Source organism: Sceloporus undulatus, chromosome 5 (assembly GCF_019175285.1).
Source record: "Sceloporus undulatus isolate JIND9_A2432 ecotype Alabama chromosome 5, SceUnd_v1.1, whole genome shotgun sequence".
NCBI lineage: Eukaryota > Metazoa > Chordata > Lepidosauria > Squamata > Phrynosomatidae > Sceloporus > Sceloporus undulatus.
In genome coordinates, this window is record NC_056526.1 from 57,665,911 (window position 1) to 57,683,944 (window position 18,034).

Below are 18,034 nucleotides of genomic sequence, written 5' to 3' on the forward strand. Positions count from 1 at the left end.
AGCACAGTGGGATGCTGTGTAAACAGCTACCGAGCATTGCTACCAAGTGCTCTGGATTTTCCGGAAAATCCAGGGCAAAAGGCAGATCTCTTTAATGCAGCTTGAGACAGGGATGGCCTGGATTTAATGCAGAACTGGTCTTATATCATCAAGGCAGTTCGCAGTTGAATTGGGGCTTTGGCCCTGCATTGGGAAGACAGATTGCGGTGAGGGCAGGGGAAAACTGGTTTATTTGGCCCATGTAGACATATCCACAATCTCTAGAGGTAAAAGAAAACTACCAATGATGTTGCTGATAAAGTAAATGAAAGCAGCATCTGAAGCATGAGAAGATGGCAGAAATTACAGGTCAGTTTCACATCTATTTCAGCATAGTTTATCTCATTGAATAGGGGGTAAAGCTAGATTAATCATTAGCTCAAAGACATTGCAAGCCATTTTAAGAATTGCTTTCTGAGGTGCCTCCTTATGGATAGTGACTATGGTGAGGTAAAGACTGCCATAAAGCAGCATACTCACGCCAATACTAGGGTTAGGGAGTGCACACCAACTGCACGCTCCCTAACCCTAGTATGTGTGGGGGCTGCCATGATTGTGCAGCCCCGCCCACATGATGCACGCGTCGGAGACGTCGCACACATGCTGCATTCAAACAGTGCGGCACATGTGTGACGTCTCCACGCCACTGGAGGGCGCTTATCACACCTTTCCAGCGGAGTGGAAAGGAGCTCTGAACGGAGCTTCTTTTTGGGGGAGTGGATCATTCCTGCGGCCACCCCTTTCTCCTCACGGCTCCTGGGGTGTCCAGGGGCATTAAGCTCCAAGGACACCCTTTTTCCGCGCCACGGAGAAGCGGCATTTTGCCGCTTCTCCGTGGTCCATAAAAATGGCAGATTGGGGCCGCAGGGATGCTGGTGAGGCTGCCCTGACCCCAATCCAGTGAGAAAAAGGACAATCTGTCCCACACTTATGTAAGCCCTGTGGACTCCTTTAAAATTCATCCAGTCCAGCTCATGGCATATTTACTTATATCATGCCTGTGATCACTTAATATTTACAGTATTAATTCCTTATAGTGTGTACCAATTTCTGATGAATGTTCAATTTGTGCTTCATAACACCTATTGCAACGAGAGTTAGAAGGTACTTGTATCAAATTGCCAAGATGTTACTATTGTCTGAGTAATGAGAAAAAGCTTATACCAGAAATTAACTTTCTTTTTTTATGTGTCTGTTGATACAACTGATCCAAATCTCTTCTCCCTACCCCTCCAATTTCTACTACTATTCTACTACTATCAAGAGAAAGGGGAAATGAAAGATGTTCAAATGTTTTATTAAATTACCCAAAGGGACATACCAGTGCAATCACAAACTGCCTAAACTGAAAGTATTCTGCTAAAGAGATTTGTAAATTAAACATCAAATATGGTAAATGGAACATAGGGAATATGTTCCTTTTAATACTTATAAAGATAAGTTGTTAAGGCATTGCTGTTGCAAAAGAAATCAAATGCCCAGTTTCAGTGGGATTTATAGCAATATGTATACACACATTTGCAGACAAAATTACCAGCATTTCTTATCTTGTCCATTTACACTGCATTTTTCTTTGTCAGAAGAACTAATCTTACAAAGCTTTGTTGTTATTAATTGCCATAAAATTGACTTTGACTTATGGTAACCCTATGCATGAGAGATCTGCAAAACATTTTCTTATTAACAGCCCTACTCAGGCTCTGTGGCTTTCATAGTGGTATTATAGATGAACAGACACCATCTTCTTGTTTTCCTACTGCCTCCCACTTTACCAAGCACCATTATATTTTGTAAAGAGTCATGTCATGTAATCTCATGATATGTCCAAAGCACAAAGTGTGGTCATTTTTGGCTTCTGGGGAAAGTTTAGGCTTGATTTGCATTAGGGCTCATTTATTGATCATTTTGGTAGTCCAGATTAGTATCTGCAGAACTCTCCTTTAGCACCTCAGTTTAAGTGAGTTGATTCTCTTCCTGTCAATTTTCTTCACTGCCCAGCTTTCATAAACATACATAGAAATCAGAAATCCAATAGTATGGGATGATCCTGACTTTAGTATTTTTGTACTTGAGAATCTAGTTCCTTCATACTTCCAAGTCCTAGTCTTCTGATTCCTTGACTACATTCTCTGGGTAGGTGACACAATCTGGGAAGCAGTGCAAGGCAAAATGTACTTTTGGAGGCCCTTGGCACTATGTGATGTAAACACAACTCAAAGGGAAATATGCAAAGCCACACTCTTATACTTTAACTTAATGATCCAAAAAATAATAATAATCCTGTTTTGTACTGAAAAGTACTAACATGAATCAGTCTTTCCAGTTTATCCATAAATAGACAGCCTAACATGAGAACAATATTTATCATTTTGTTGACTTGAGGATGAGTAACAGAATTCATAAAAGGGATTAAATAGCAATTAAACGCACTAGAAGAGTCTGGAATGTCTACCTAGAGTATGAGAAGTTTTCAAGACTTTTCTTCTTTTAAAAAAATCTATAGGTATTTAGGATTCCTATTTCCAAAGCATAATTATTTATTTAGGAGTTGGTTGTGCTGAGTTCTGTTGCATGACGTCCAAAACACATTGCAGAAATAATCCAGTTTGTGACAACTTTAACTGCCCTGGCTCAGTGCAAGGGAATCCTGGGAATTGTAGTTTATTGTGGCACCAGACTCATATCCAGAGATAATCTATGGGGGGTGGGGTGGGGTAGAGAGGAGATCAGCCAGCTGCTTCCAAATCGATAGGCTAGCGGACTTCTGTTGATTGCAGTGTTTGCTTCCTGGTTAGTAAGGGTTGTAAGACTTTCACAGGCTTTGTGTAGCTCCTAACCTAGGGACTACATGGGGATTGTAAATACAAAGCTTTCACAAGTGCATAACTCTAGTTTATGCATTTGTATCTGCCCAACAGGATTACCACCTTCATTCTTCAGTCACACTGTAAGTAAAGATATTGTATGACCCTCTCTTCCTGAGCCTCGTGCAAGACTGGTTTTAGCATTTTAATTGTCTGTGTTGTAGTGTCTGTTTTTGATTATGTATGTTTGATGTTCTGCCCTTTGGTGGAAAGGGCATTATAAATGAATGTGGTGGCGGTGGTAGTGATAATGATAATGATGATGATAAGGAGGAGGACATTTTATTGCCTGGGTGAAATAGCAAATGGCACCTCTCATCCAACCACATCAAGATTCATAATACTGTATCCAAAACTAGACAAGTTATTTGGGCTCAAGTAATCCCTTAAGTGCTTCTCTTCAACCTAGCAGTAAAAATGCAATTGATAATTGGCTACTTTTCATGGCCCCCTAATTCTACTTCTCGAAGCAAACACCTCACTCTATTAACAGTCGAATTAGCCCTGATTTCACTGCATATATGGATCTTCTTGGATCATGACTTTAGTTTTCTGGAACTTTTGGACCTCCAGATATTTTGGACTCACAGAATCTCTAGCCAGCATATGCAGTGATAAAGGAATGTGAAAGTTATAGAACAAAACACTGAGAGGGCCCAACTTCCCCATCACTGATCTAAAATAATATAGCAGAGGGGGGAAAAGTCACATGTAATTATCAAATTCAAAGTCTGTGTGCCAATTCTTATTGTACAATATTATTTTACACATGCTAACAATCTGAGCAGTTTTAGGGCACATGTTCATGTGGACAAAGTAGTATGTGACTTGGGCAATCATTAATAGATTTAGGAACGAGTTGTACAAACACGGTGGCACTTACTAAACTTCTGTAATCATGAAAATTATAATTATATAATTGTAATTATAATCTTTATTTACACCACCTTTCCTCCAAGATTGGTGCTCAAGGCAACTTACATATTAAAATAATTACAATATAGTTAAAAACATACAAAAGCCAACATTAAAATTAAATGATTAACAACTGAATAGTTTATATGTAATAATCAGAGGCTACATTCCAGTGGTGGGTGAGACAAATAAAGCCAGTGTAGTTTAGCTTAAAGCTCCTGTTGCCAAGTTAGCTAAAGAGAAGCTTTTCAGTTTCTGTAGAAAAGCCAGGATACCATCAAACAATGGTGTAATTGGGAAGGGGCCTCAAAATTTGAACTGGTAATGCAAGAGGGTCGAAATGGGAGGCCAAGAAGATCTGAGATTCCCTACCAACTGCTCTTCATTGTCACATGCAAAATCAATGAAAATCAACTATTTTGTGCAACCTAATGGCGACCTCCTCAGAGGAGGGAAGGCAAGAGGAGAGCCACAATAACAGGTTCCAGTCAGAACCAAAAGAGGCTGGCATCTTTATCACTTTGGAACTGTTTGGATCAGAGCCTGAAGCAACCCATGTAGCTCTTGAAGATCAAGAGTCAAAAGTTGAACCACTTCACCCCTCTGAACATCTTAGTTAAAATGTCAGCTGCAAAAGAACAGGGAAAATCTTTGGGTTCCTGTGTGTGAACCTTGTGCTATTGTTTTGTGGGCTTTGGGTTGATTTTTGGATTGTCCTCTGGTTACTCACTGACTGGCATTGGACCCTCTCCAGACTCTTTTTCATGCTTAAATTCCAGACTGCCTTGACCATGCTTCTGTTCTTCCTGACTCTTTGTGTATGTCACTGGACTGGCTTGGGAGCTTATCGTATTAACAAATATGCCCCCCGGATGTTATCAATCATAAATCGCTGCCTATCTAGCCAGGACGCTGCCACCTGGATGTATCCCGGGTTGAAGCCTTGCTCAGCCAGCCAATTTTTGAAGTCAGAAGCTCCCCGACTTCGAAAAAGTGCTGGCTGAGTGAGGCTTCGACCTGGGATACATTCAGGAAGGAGGTGGTATCCTGGCTAGATGATGATGATGATGATGATGATGATGATGATGATTAACCTTTATTTATAAAGTGCTGTAAATTTACACAGATAAGTGGCAATTTAGGTATGATAACATCTGGGGGCATACTGGATCCTGAATTCAAGCCGGAAGAGATAAACCAGCTTATTTGTTAATGCGATAAGCTCCTTGGTTTCTCTTGTAGCTGTTTTCTTGGTCTATGTATACACTCATCTAGGAACTTTTTACCACAAACGGAAATCACAAGACCATACCAAAAGTGCAATTCCATGCATACTTTCTCTCAACATTATGCTCCATGAGGTTTACTTCTAGGAAAATATACCTTGGAATATAAATATAAACATTTTATATTTTATTTATGCACACTTTGACAAAGTCATAATGTGCTTCCTAGTAATATAAGTGGACCATACTGCATGAAACAGACAGCCACAATGTAAGAACAAATGCAATGATTAAATGCAGCAAAATACTTGTAATTTCTGTCATGATATTCATATTCAAGTTTAAAATGTTTAATTCTGCTGAATTTTGAAGGTTTGTAATGCTTTTATCTGTAGCAAATATAGTGCATGCAATTATTTCAGTATATAGTGTTCCTTCTAGCAAGTAGAAGCAATGCACATTAAATGACTGTAAAAAGAAGTAATATAATATAATTTGACTGGCATGATGAACAGAAAACAGGTTGAGTGTCCCTTATCTGAAATGCTTGGGACCAGAAGTGTTTTGGATTTCCAGGTTTATTTATTTATTTGTATTTCAGAATACCTGTATTTACACACACACACACACACACACACACACACACGTACATTTGGAGATGGGACTCAAGTCTAAAAACAAAATTCATTTATTTTTCATATACCCCTTATACACATAGCTTGAAGGTAATTTTATACAATATTTTCAATAAATTTATGTATAAAACAAAGTTTGTATACATCGAAATGTCAGAAAGCAAAGGTGTCACCATCTCAGTCACCCATGAAAAAAGTTTTGAAATTTTGAATATTTTGGCTTTTGGAATTCCAGATAAGGAAGAGCCAACCTGTACCTTGTAAAATTATTATCTTTACTAAATCAAATACTGTATGAAACTATTAATATTGGCCCATTTTCTGCATTGTCCACTTAGTTACGTAGTTATGAAGCAACAGCTTCACTGGCTGCTGGTCTGTTTCAGGGCACAATTCAAAGTGCTGGTTTTGACCTATGAAGCCCTTTACAGCTCAGATCCAGGTTATCTGAAGGACCATATTCTCCCTTGTGAACCAGCCTGTGCTTTGAGATCTATTGGGGAGGCCATTCTGTCTATCCTATCACCCTGACAGGTATAGGTTACATGTGGTGGGAATATGGGAGAGGACCCCCAGGCTCTGAAACTCTCCTCCCAGAGAAGTTGAACTGGTACCCTTCCTACTTTATTTTTGCAGACAAGTAAAGACTTTTCTGTTTTGGCAGGCTTTTGATTAGTGAAAATGTAAGGCCCTTCTCACCTAAACAATGCATTGGATCCTGCTAATTGTTCTGCTAATTGTTATGCATGTATGTGTGTTTCTGTGTCTCTGTGTGTATGTAAAATGATATATATTTTAATCTGATTTTTAAGACGGGAGAAATTGGGGAAGAAAAAGGCATATGTCCTGCAAAGTTGCACGATCGCACTGAAGATTTTCTGACACATTGCACTTATCCAGGACTTAACCCATGAAGATCCAGGAATGCTCGAGCAACAAACCATTCACAGGGAAGTCCAGCGATGTTTTTTTGCTGGAGCATTCCTGGATCTTCATGGGTTAAGTCCTGATAAGCATGACATCATTTAAAAATCTTCAGCATGATGGTGCGACTTTGCCGGGAGTATGTCTTTTTCTTTCCCAATTTACCCCGTCTGATAATCTCCTTGGTTAAAGCTGTTTTTAGTCTCAAAGTCGGGAAAATACAGGCTAGAAATAAAATCATCATCATCATCATCATCATCATCATCATCATCATCATCATCGGATAATACTGTATTTGTGCCAGTGTATAAAGGCAGTTCAGTATCACCAAAAGAGAGCAAACCTTCAAACTATAAAGACATGAGATAATAAGTCTCGGTACAATACCTTTAGCAAAGAAGGAGAAACCTTATTTAGTAATGTTAGCTTTGAACAATTTTTTGAATGGCAGTGCCAACAGTACAAGTGTAATTTGGCAGGGGTTTACAACACAAATCTGTTAGGACAAATTCTGTAGATGTTTTCTGAAATTGTTAATTTACCTCATAATTAATGCTTCAGAGCATTTCATAATTGTGTAACTAGAACCAGTTCTACAGAGTAGGTCCGGAAGGTGAAACAGCAAGCCTGTTAGACCAGTTGAATGAATCATTCAGTACTTATTTATGTGAAAGACAAGGTTATTTTCTTTCATGAAATCATGTATTTCCAAAAGAGGTCTGTAAAGTTGTTTAACTATTCTGGTGGTATGAAAAGGAGGAAGGCTGGGAGAGAAAAAGAGGGAATGTGGCAGCACCTTTAAGATTAACTGTTTTTTTTTTTTTATTTTTATATGTGCGTTCATGGGTATAAACCCACTTCTTCAGATGTAGCAGAGAGTAATATTAAGGCCTCAAGTATTCTAGGAGGGTTACTGTTTTGTTAAATTTATATGCTACGTTTCATCCCAGGAAACTGAGGAAGTTCCTGATTTTACCATAATGACAATTGCTCTACTTCTGGTCCATGAAAGTTTTACATACATTCAACCATAGGTCTGTTCCATGCAATTTCAACATTGTTCTTCAATTGGGGGAAAAAAGGCTGAATGAAAATAGTCTTTTTATTTTTCTATGTGATTTTCCTTAACATATGAATTTTTGTGAATAGTTTTCCCCAATAGATTCGTTTTTGTATGGAGTTTTTGGGAAGAATTTTCGGAGAAGACACAGAAATAGAAGTGTGTTCCAACTCACATAATAGTCTAGGAAGTGAAACTTAAGTCAGTTTGCTTAAAAACATGGACCAAATAAAATCCTTATATAACCCCGTGAATGAAAGAAACGTAACAAGCATACGTCACCCATAATGTGACTTCAATGGTGAAGTGGGTTGAACCTAGGTTCTACCAGTCATGGACATGCATTTGGCTTCTAGCCATTTAAGGGCACACACATACAGAGACCTATGCCAGTATTCAAGAACTCAGAGATTCCCTGCACATTACATTTGATTTCATTTTCTCCAGGCTAATTTTACTGTGCAATACCAAACCTGTTGATTCAGAAGGAAACATCACTTTCCTCAGTGGATTTTTTGATATAGATTTATAGCCTTAAATCTTATCCATCCCCACAAATGTAGGTCTTTTAGAACTTGGCTTGGTTTTGTTTTTTAGTTTGTTTTATTTCCTATCACTTTTTAAAAAGGATATATGAATCACGAGCTTGGAAAAATAATTTTTTTAATTCGTTCTAGGTTATGCTAGAACAAGAGATTTCATTTATACTGGAATCTTGGAAAAGTTACTGATGCTCCCAAATTCAGGATGCGTCATCTGAAAAGGTAATTTTTTTCCTCCAAAGTCTGGTTTAAACACAGCCTTCTGTATACACATAATCTTCAAAGAGTGGACAGAGGTAATATGTAACAAGAAGTCTGGGTCAATAGCCAAGTACTGTATACTAATACTAGTCATCTTTACAGCACTTGCCATTTATCTAACTGCAGAACACCAGAGCTGTCATTTTCTCAAGCTAGAATAAGACATGACAGATAGTGTACAGGGTCACATCTAATCTTATTTAATCCAATGGCTAAATCACAGTTTCCGATTTTTTCACCTTCACTACAAAGCAATCAAATTATCTAATTTGTTTTGTTCAATAAGAATTTCTGCATCTAGAAATGAAAAATGTCTTAGGGTATTCAGGAACATGAGCTTTGTCAGCATCAACACATACAGCCAGAAATATGGGATGGCTACACATGTAGCTTGTGTAATTAAAAAGTGACTTTTTTAGATCCAGTGTGTTATAGAGGTTTGAGTGTTGCACTACAACTCTAGAGAACAGAGTTCAAGTCCCTGCTTGGCCATGGAAACCCACTGGGTGATCTTGGGGAAGTCATATTCACCCACTCTCACAAAGGCCTCACAAAGGCAAACACCATCTGAATAAATCTTGCGAAGGAAACCCAGCAATAGGATTAGGATTGCCATAAATTGGAAATGACTTGAAGGCATACAACAGTAACAAAGCAGGCTTTTTTTTTTTAAGCATGCTGCTGAATTTTCAACTTCTACAATTAGGTTCAATGTTTAGATTTTTTTTTTATTGGTGGAGAAACATTTTTACAGTTTATGCTACAAGTGCAAGTCCAGAAGAAGCTGCCTCATATCGGGGCATGCATACATTTCTGTTTTCAGGATGCTTTCTATGGCCATTTAGTGGCTGGAGCAGAGAAGGGGTGGCTAAGCAGTAGCTATTTGTGTTCCTGAGACCTTTGGGTGGATCATGTTTTCATCATGAACAGGGAGAGGGAAGGAAGGGGAGCTGTATCTGGTAGAGATTTACACTCTACTGTACTAGTCTGATGCAGGATCTCAGCTTATTTTATGAGATGTTTTTAAAGTTATTTATGATTTAATTCCATTTTAGTGTCAACCTTTTGAATGTTTTAACTATGGCTTGAAACAGATGGGCAGGAAAAAGTGGCGCGAAACTGCCTTTTTTGGAGTTGCATTGAAACTCCACCAACCGCACGGACTGCTCCCAACACAGCTGGAGTGGGCATATCATGACTACATGGCATGGCTTCAAGCTGTACTGCTGGGTACCTTTTTTTAAAAAACTATTCCCCCAACCATCTTGCACACTGTTGCAGGAACAAACTGCTGGTAATTGCCATCCCATTGGATGGTCGTCCCTGTGAACCTGCACACATTTGCATGTGTAGTCCTTTAGCAGGATAGGGCATCGGTGCAGAGGTGTGCCCATGCAGATGTCGGCAAGGTACAGTCATGCCCCCTTCATCTCATACACCTCTTTGCCTGTCTGTTTTGTGTATGTTGTACTCATCTCCATGAGAGGTGTCATAGGGCCTGTACAGACAGGCTAAAATAAAGCGTCTTTGGGTCACTTTGTAGGTAGGCTGTTTAAATTATGTATGTATCCTAAGGGTCCAGAAGCCACACCAAAGCCACACTTCAGTCCAAAGGACTGGAGCGTAGCTTTTGCACAGCTTCTTGCCTCTTCAGATGCGTGTGTCATTTAAACAGCATACCTCCAAAGTGACCCGAAGCAGCTTTATTTTGGCTTATCTGTATGAGCCCTTAGTTTTTCTTTTGCACATCGCCACCCTCACTGCTTGGATATGATAGCTCCATCTCTTTTAAATGCACTTCTACGACAATGCGCTTATATGCACAATTAGGGTTTAGAACCACCCTGGTATTGGTGCATTTATACATACATGCAAAGGTGCGCACTTTCCAAAAAGAAGCAGAAAAAACTAGCTCCTTTTTAGTCCAGCTTTTCTCCCTGTAGCACTTGGGTGTGCTTTCCGGCCGGATTCAAGATATGCATCAGCTAAATGCCCCTCCTCAAAGTGGGCCAGAAACCTGCTTATTTTGACCATCTGTTTTGTCCCTATGTTGTATTTGTGTTAAATTGGAAGCATCCTTGAGTCCTGGTTTTGAGAGAATAGTGAGGTGTAAATAAAGAGGGTGAGAAGGAGGAGGAGAATATGATGAAGACACAACTGTCAAAGTCAAAAGATCCCAGACTCAGAATATATATACTCCATATATCTATCCTAAAAGTATACCTCATTGGTAACAAATATCAGAATTTCCTCAGACTCTCAAATTAAAAAATGCATTCTTTCATGATTGGAATAATATTATGAAGCATTATGGGAATGGGTTATATTACACATTGTCAAAAAGAGGAAACATGTCACTTGAAAAGGGACAAAAGAAAGAACAGATTTGCATATGCTAATATATGTGTATAATGAAAATTTATAAATAATTGTTGTAATTTAAAAAGAAATACCGTATAAATTTGCCTTTGTGATGAAAACTTGAATTATGTGACCTGTATGCCTGCCCTGTCTGAAGTCTCTTAATGGGCAACATCAAGGTCCTTGTACTCTCTTCTTGCAGGTCTCTCTTGAAACCGGATTTGGACAGAAAAGCTCTCTGAATACTAGGTACTCCAGAAGTCCTTCAACAGAAGGTTGTTTTCTGTAAAGAAGAATTGGACAATCTACCATCTAACCCTGCTTTTCCCTTCTAGGTTATAACATCAGAATGCAAACGGATCTTGTTGAACCTTTCCGACTAACTGAGCATAAGAAGTTGTACAATAAGCTTTTGTAAACTTGGTCAACTTCATCAGATGTATGGAGTTGACTGGTGTCCATAATCAGACTGTATGATTAGCCATAGAAATGCAAAACTTGTGAAAATGGTGATGAGGTAATTGATAATTGAGGGAGAAAGGCAGCTGCCTAAGGGAGAAAGATGTTGCCTAAGGCCAGGGTGAGTGGATGTCCATATGGATGGAGGAGGTACTGGAATGTGGTGTGTGCAGGCTGGAAAACAGAAAGAAGATATATGAAACTGGCCAAGAGTATCCTCATGAGGCTGGAATGTTAACCAGTGTTATGATATACATAGTGTGCCAGGAAGTCATTGTCTCTGTTTAACCCACCATTGATAGATTGGAGTTTGTGGATATATTCCAATTCAGCAGTTGTTCTTTTCAATCTTCATTTGGATTTGTTGTTGTTGTTGTTGTTCAAGAACTTCTATCCTGAGTTCACGAACTGGAATGCCCAGGAATACTAAAGTGTTCTGCAACAGGTTTTTTGTATATTCCCATTCATAATATCTGATTTATGTCTATATCCTATGGGCAGAGGCTAGTAAGTGAAAGTGCCTCTAATGTTGTGAGTTATGTGAGTAGGTCCTGTGATGACATTTCCTGAGTAGGTGTGTGGCCAGAGTTGGTATCTGGGTTTGTGGTAAGGTTTTGTATCCACCTGCCCATCTGTGTTGTGCACCCTCCTGTAAGTAGGTAATTGTTTGAGACTGGCTGTCTGTAGGCAAGTAAAGGCCTGCCACCAAGAGCCTTTGAGAGGGCACTTTATTGTCCAAAACAGGTTGTAGCTCAGATACATCTGAGTGGCCTCAGTTGGGAGTTGTATATGACCACTAGTGGGTTTCTGTCATTTTCTGTCTTCGGTCTGTTCTGTAAACGATTTGTTGTCAGTACAAGTCTTGCCTTTCATTTTTTACTTCATATGGTGGGTACTATAGCTTGAGGAATCTTTGTTGTAATTCCAGGAGTTGTCATCCCTGTCCTGTGGATCTAAGCAGATGTAGTTGTATTAAGGGTTTCATTGTAAACTATGGATTTGGTAGTGTGTTTAGGGTGGACACTGAAGGTATATAAGTATGTATATTGGTCATTGAGTTTGCAATATAGAGTGGTTGTAATGTGCAATACTGTGCTCCATTGCATCTATTGGAGTCACTCTGGAATAACCCCAGTCACTCTGGATTTTTATGAGAATCTTTGTTTGGCTGATTCTCTCGTGGCTGCACTGTTATTATGGAAACCACAACATCTGCAAAACCACCGAGAATGCTATAAATTAATGCAAGATGTAGACAATGGAAGAGACACCCTGTTAAATAAAACACACTTTCTTATCAACATTGCTCTTTTAATTATTTTACAGATGTGGAAAATTTAAGGACTGGTTTTTGAGCCATGCAAAAATATGTGAACAGCTTGCCAGAAACTAAGCAATTAGAGAACTGGAGTTTGAAGAACAAAAAATGGGGACATTAGATCAGGAAGGATATAGTGCCAAATCAAAGGATGGTATGTGCTAAAATTCATGAGGGAACAGATGGGGGAAATGTAGAAATGAAGGCATAAAAGGCACACACTTTTTCTCCTTTCTCATCAAACCAGGTTTATTAAAAATGCCTCTTTGTTTGCTCTGCTTAAAATCGTGGCTTTCTGTGAGCTTGCTTCATTGACTGACTGTGGTTGAAAGGAGGGAAATAGCATTGGACAATGTTGCTGTTGCTCTATTAACCTCCTCTTGCCTCTAAGGTGAATTTAAAGGGGCTCTTCCCCTTTTGTTTTTTTAGACACTACATCGTAAATAGACACGTTTGGCTCACAGGGGGCCAGAACAGATGGCCCTTTAAAGCTGTTGTTGCGGCAGCTTGGGAGCACGACGTATATATGGTGCACATTCTGAAGCTGCCCTGAAGCCACCCAGAAGTTGGGCAGCTGTCCAGATGTGGGCGGCTTCAAGACACTCCTGTGGCACAAAATTTACACCACTGGAGCATCTTGAAGCTGGCTTCAGGCTTTGGTTGAGCTGCAAAAAATAGTTTTTTTCCAGCCCCAAAAGGAGCAGATCCTTTCTGCTCCTTTTTGGGCCTGCTTCAAAGTAGATTGGGGCCACAGCATGTGGTTGATGTGGCCCAATCTATCTTTAGAAGGGGAGGCTTCAAGCCACCCCTTCTTGCTAGTCTGTTCAGGCCCAGTGTTCCCCTTCCTAGAGAAGAATACATCTGTTTTAATTGCATCTGTAATTCAAGCCCATAGTTACTGAGCATACTTGCTGGCATTACCTTTTCAGCTGTTCTGCAGACTACCTTGAATAAGCTACCAGCCTATACAAATGAGTTATCCATAGGTAATAAGTCAAGAAGTTAATAAAATGTTGAATCGGATAAATCAAATGTTAGGCCAGAGTGTACATTACACAGGAATCTTAATGTTAATATCTGTATTTGAAAAATGAAAATGAAAAATTGCCAAATACCTTATTGCATTTTTGTTAAGACCGGCAAAACTAGAAATAGTTAAACCATGGAAATTTAAAAGGTTTCTCTATATAAAGATGGCTAGATAGAGTGTGTACCATAACCTTTAGCAAGAGGAGAAAGTAAGAAAACATATTTGAAGGGGCCATTCACATTACAATTTACCCCGGTTCTGAAATAGAATCTTGCACGTGAAGTTCATATTCACCCCAAATCCCCCACAAGCGAATCAGAGGCTTGCACACCCGTTCCGTGACAAATGCCCCTTAGAGCAGGTTAAAAGAAATCGGCGCAAATAGCGTTTCTTTTGAGAAACCCTGGGTTCTGTGGAATATGAACTTGCCCCCGATCATGACTGGGACAAATTGAGGGAGGGATTTAGGTCAGAGGGTGGGCAAAGGGCAGGGCATTCCCTCCCATCATCAGAAGGGAAGGGGAAGGAGGAGGAGGAGGAGGAAAGAGCCGAAAAAAGGGGAATCTGGATGCAAAGGGTGACAGGAGGAAAGGGGGAAATCAGGGGTGACTTTTAGGCTGCAGAGGGCTGTCAGAGAGAGGTGGGGGGTGGAGAAAGTGATGAAGGAGGAGGAGGAAGGGAGCCATGGAGGGGATCCTAAAACAGAGCAGGAGGAGGAGGAGGATGAAGGAGCTGGGGGAAAGGGTCAATGGGCATCCCCAAGGAAGGAGAGGGTCTGAAGGAAGGAGGAGGAGGAGGAGGATTTCCATGGGGAATTGAGTTGCAGGGCTACGCTGGGGCATGTAGGGAAATCAGGCTGCTTGTTCTACTTCCATTTCCTCTTGCTCCTGGATTATTGTCAGAGGGAGGTGGGGTGTGGTGGAGAAAGCTCAAAGGGAGGTGAGGGTCGGAAGGAAGGAGGATTGCCCAGGGAAGTAGGGCTATGGGTCCAAGCTGGGGGATGTAGGGAAATCAGCCTCTTTTGACCATTTATGCGCATTATTTTTTGGGTGCTTGCTTGTTCTACTTTTCTCTTGATCCTGGATTATTCTTATTCTTATTATTTGTGTTATATGAGGATGCTACAGGAATGCCTGCGCTGCATTTCCCTTTTATTCCCAATTCATTCCATGGGTCTACTTTAGTTGGAACTGACAGGTCCCTCTCTCTCAGCCTCAGTGGAAGGCAATGGCAAAGCCCCTCTGAAGAGAATGTAGCAAGAGGAAAAGAGTCAGTTCAGTTCAGGTCAAAGGCAGGGCATGAACGGAGCTCACATCAGGCACCTCCCCCCCTTTTCATATTTTTTTAAAATTATTTTTGACCAAATATGCGCATGATTTTTTTTCTTGGGGCAGATAGAGCAGGGCTAGCAGCTTGTGCACTTTCCCTTTCATCTGCTCGCTTCCAGCAAATGTTACAAATGTTGCAAAGGGCTAGACTGAAGCCTCAGAAACACGCATTTATATTAACATTTTTTAAAAAATCAGCAAATTTTTTCACGTGTCCTCCATTATTTTTTTTAAAAAGTGTCTTCCATTTGAAAATTTTGTCCTACATTTGTCCTGGTTTATTTTTATATTTAATTTTTTTAAAAATTATTAAATTATTTATTTTTTGGCTTCGGCCCCCCCAGTTGTCTGAGGGACAGCAACCCGGCCCCCGGCTCAAAAAGATTGCCTACCCCTGGACAAAATGATACATGCTTTTGCTACTGAATTCAGAGGCAGCCCTGAATTGCTTTTAAAAGCAAAAAAAATAATTAAAAAAAAAAGGGATGCATGGCAATTGCATCCTTTTCTGGCATTTCCGAGGTGAGGAATTAGCCTTAGGGCAGGGAACCGTCCAATTAAAAAGATTGTATGTACAGCGCTGTGTAAATTTACAGCGCTTTATAAATAAAGGTTAATAATAATAATTATTATTATCATTATTATTATTACATGTGTAAGAGGCATTCTGGGGGGCAAGGAGTGGGGGATGCATTAGCTTGCATGGGATTGAAGATGGGGACAGAGGCAGATCTGACCCAAATGTCCACACATACACACAACACACAAAAAAGAGGTTTTAAAAAAATTGACACTTTGGGGCATTTTGTGCATGGCTCTTTCAAAAAAAGGAGGGAGGGAGGACACTTCCGATGCCCCTGCAAAACGTCACCATGTCGATCGCTTGATTGACAGCAGGCACCTTTGGCAGCAGGCACAGAATGCATTCGATTTAAAATGCCCCTCTTTTTGTAGTGGGCACTTGCTAATGGAGAGATTTGGGGGAGGGGCATCCGAATCAGCCCAGTTCCTTCCAGATCTTTGATGCCAGTCTGAATGGGGCCGAAGAAATCTGAGGGACATTTATTCTTTAGGGCACTCATCCAAACTCCAGATTTAAACTAACACTTGATCAAACATCTTTCAGAAAAAGCGCTTTTTGAAGGAATGGATATGGCTCTATTGAGCTGTACTTTAAAAATGGACTATAGTTACAGTGATTGCCAATAGCATATATATTTAAGCCCACCAAATAAGAGTTGGGGCGAGAGAGAGGAAGGAAAAGGAGATTGGCATGTTGTATTACACTTGAAAAGTGATGAAAAAAATTGAAACCGAAATATTTAATAAAATTATTTTTTAAATTTAGTGGATGATAATGAAATCATACATACAAAGGAGCCAGCATGGTGTAGTGGTTTGAGTATTGGACTAGGACTCTGGACACCAGGGTTTGAATCCCATCTTGGCCATGGAAACCTGCTGGGTGATCTCGGACAAGTCACACTCTCTCAGCCTCTTAGAGGATGCCCATAACAAACCCCCTCTGAAGAAACCTGCCAAGAAAACCCCATGTTAGGTTTGCTTTAGGGTCACCATAAGTCGAAAATGACCTGAATGCATGTTTACACACACAAACAACAACAAAGAAAATGAGAAAAGGATGGCTGAAATCAACAATAAAAGAAGAAAATCCACAAAGTAGGTGTCCTGTGGTACCATATTCAGCAACATCTATGCCAGTAAATGTGGAGCCAGCTTAGTCTTTCTGATACTGACCTCTGTTCCCCGCAAAGCCCTGAGGCTGGCCACAGTTTTAGAAACTTTGAAGGGGGGGTGGAAAGGTAGCTAGGAAGACCCCACAGAGATGCTGCATGAGCCCCTCTGAAGCAGGTGTCAGCATACAGCATACAGTTCAAATGTTTTTTCTTTCCTTTTCAAAGCAGTGTTGTTGTCCTGAGATTCCTACTCTTGGCTTGAAGCCTAGAGAAGAAGGGTGAAACCCTGAGATCTATTTCTCTTTGTCAGATTTCCCCCACCCCATACTCCTATTTAGTGGTATTCCCTGACCTGTGGCAAAGTCATATTTCTTGTCAAAAGCTAGAAGTACTGTGGGAGTAAGGAGAAGTAAAGCAGCTTCCAACTTTCCATCTGCACATGTTTATATTTGGATCTAGCACAAATATAGAGCTATGCAAAACTGGGTCTGAAAATCCTGTAGGAACTCCTACTCTGGCCGATGTCCATGTTTGCACTGGAGCATGTGACTATATAGGAGATCCTTTCCAGTGGAGCTGTTCTGTACAGCCTTGTGGAGAGACAGGCAGACTGTCTCACAAAAAATTAAAGCTGCATATATAGTTGCATCTATAATTCAGCAAACAGTTGCTCCTAAAGCAGGGAATGGATTCTACGTTGCAGAATCAATGCAGTTTGACATTGCTTTAACTACCTTTGCTCAATGCTATTGAATTCTGGGCTTTGTAGTTTTATGAGATACTTTGCCTTCTCTGTCAGAATAACAAACAAACAACAGCCACAACAAACTACAGATCCCAGGATGGAGCCATAACAGTTAAAGTGGTGTCAAACTGCATTACCTCTGCAGTGTGGCAGCAGTCAAAGACATTGGGTGTAGCCACACTCCTTAATTTAAAGCAGTTTGACACCATTTTAACTGCCACAACTTTATCCTAAAGAATCCTGGAATTTGTAGTTTGATGAGATATTCAGCTTGGTCTGTCAGAGAGCTCTGGTGCCTCACCAAACTACAAATCCCAGAATTCTGTAAGATAGAGTCATGGCAGTTAAAATGGTGTCAAACTGCTTTAATTCTACAGTGTGGCTACACCCAATTTCTGACCATCTTGGTATTCTTTCAATATTCATCCAGTTGTGAGGTTTTCCAGAATTTGGAAAAGTTACTGCTATGTTAGTTGGGGGATTCTGGGAATTACAAAAAGTAACTTTTCTAAGCTATCTCTCACTCTATTCAAATAGTCCAGTGGGAAATGAAATGCCTGTTTTAAGAAAACTATTTCTTGACAGATCTAAGGAAGGAATCCGGCAATACATGACACTATGCTTAATTTA

At 40.1% G+C, this 18,034-nt stretch overlaps 1 long non-coding RNA gene across 1 annotated transcript; it reads left to right on the forward strand.

Moving 5' to 3' along the window:
- The first annotated feature begins 2,797 nt into the window (after nt 1-2,797).
- Nucleotides 2,798-12,995, forward strand: LOC121930671. The gene is made up of 3 exons (XR_006103990.1): nt 2,798-2,986; nt 8,341-8,427; nt 11,030-12,995. It is a non-coding gene; the product is annotated as an uncharacterized LOC121930671 (long non-coding RNA).
- The last annotated feature ends 5,039 nt before the right edge of the window (nt 12,996-18,034 follow it).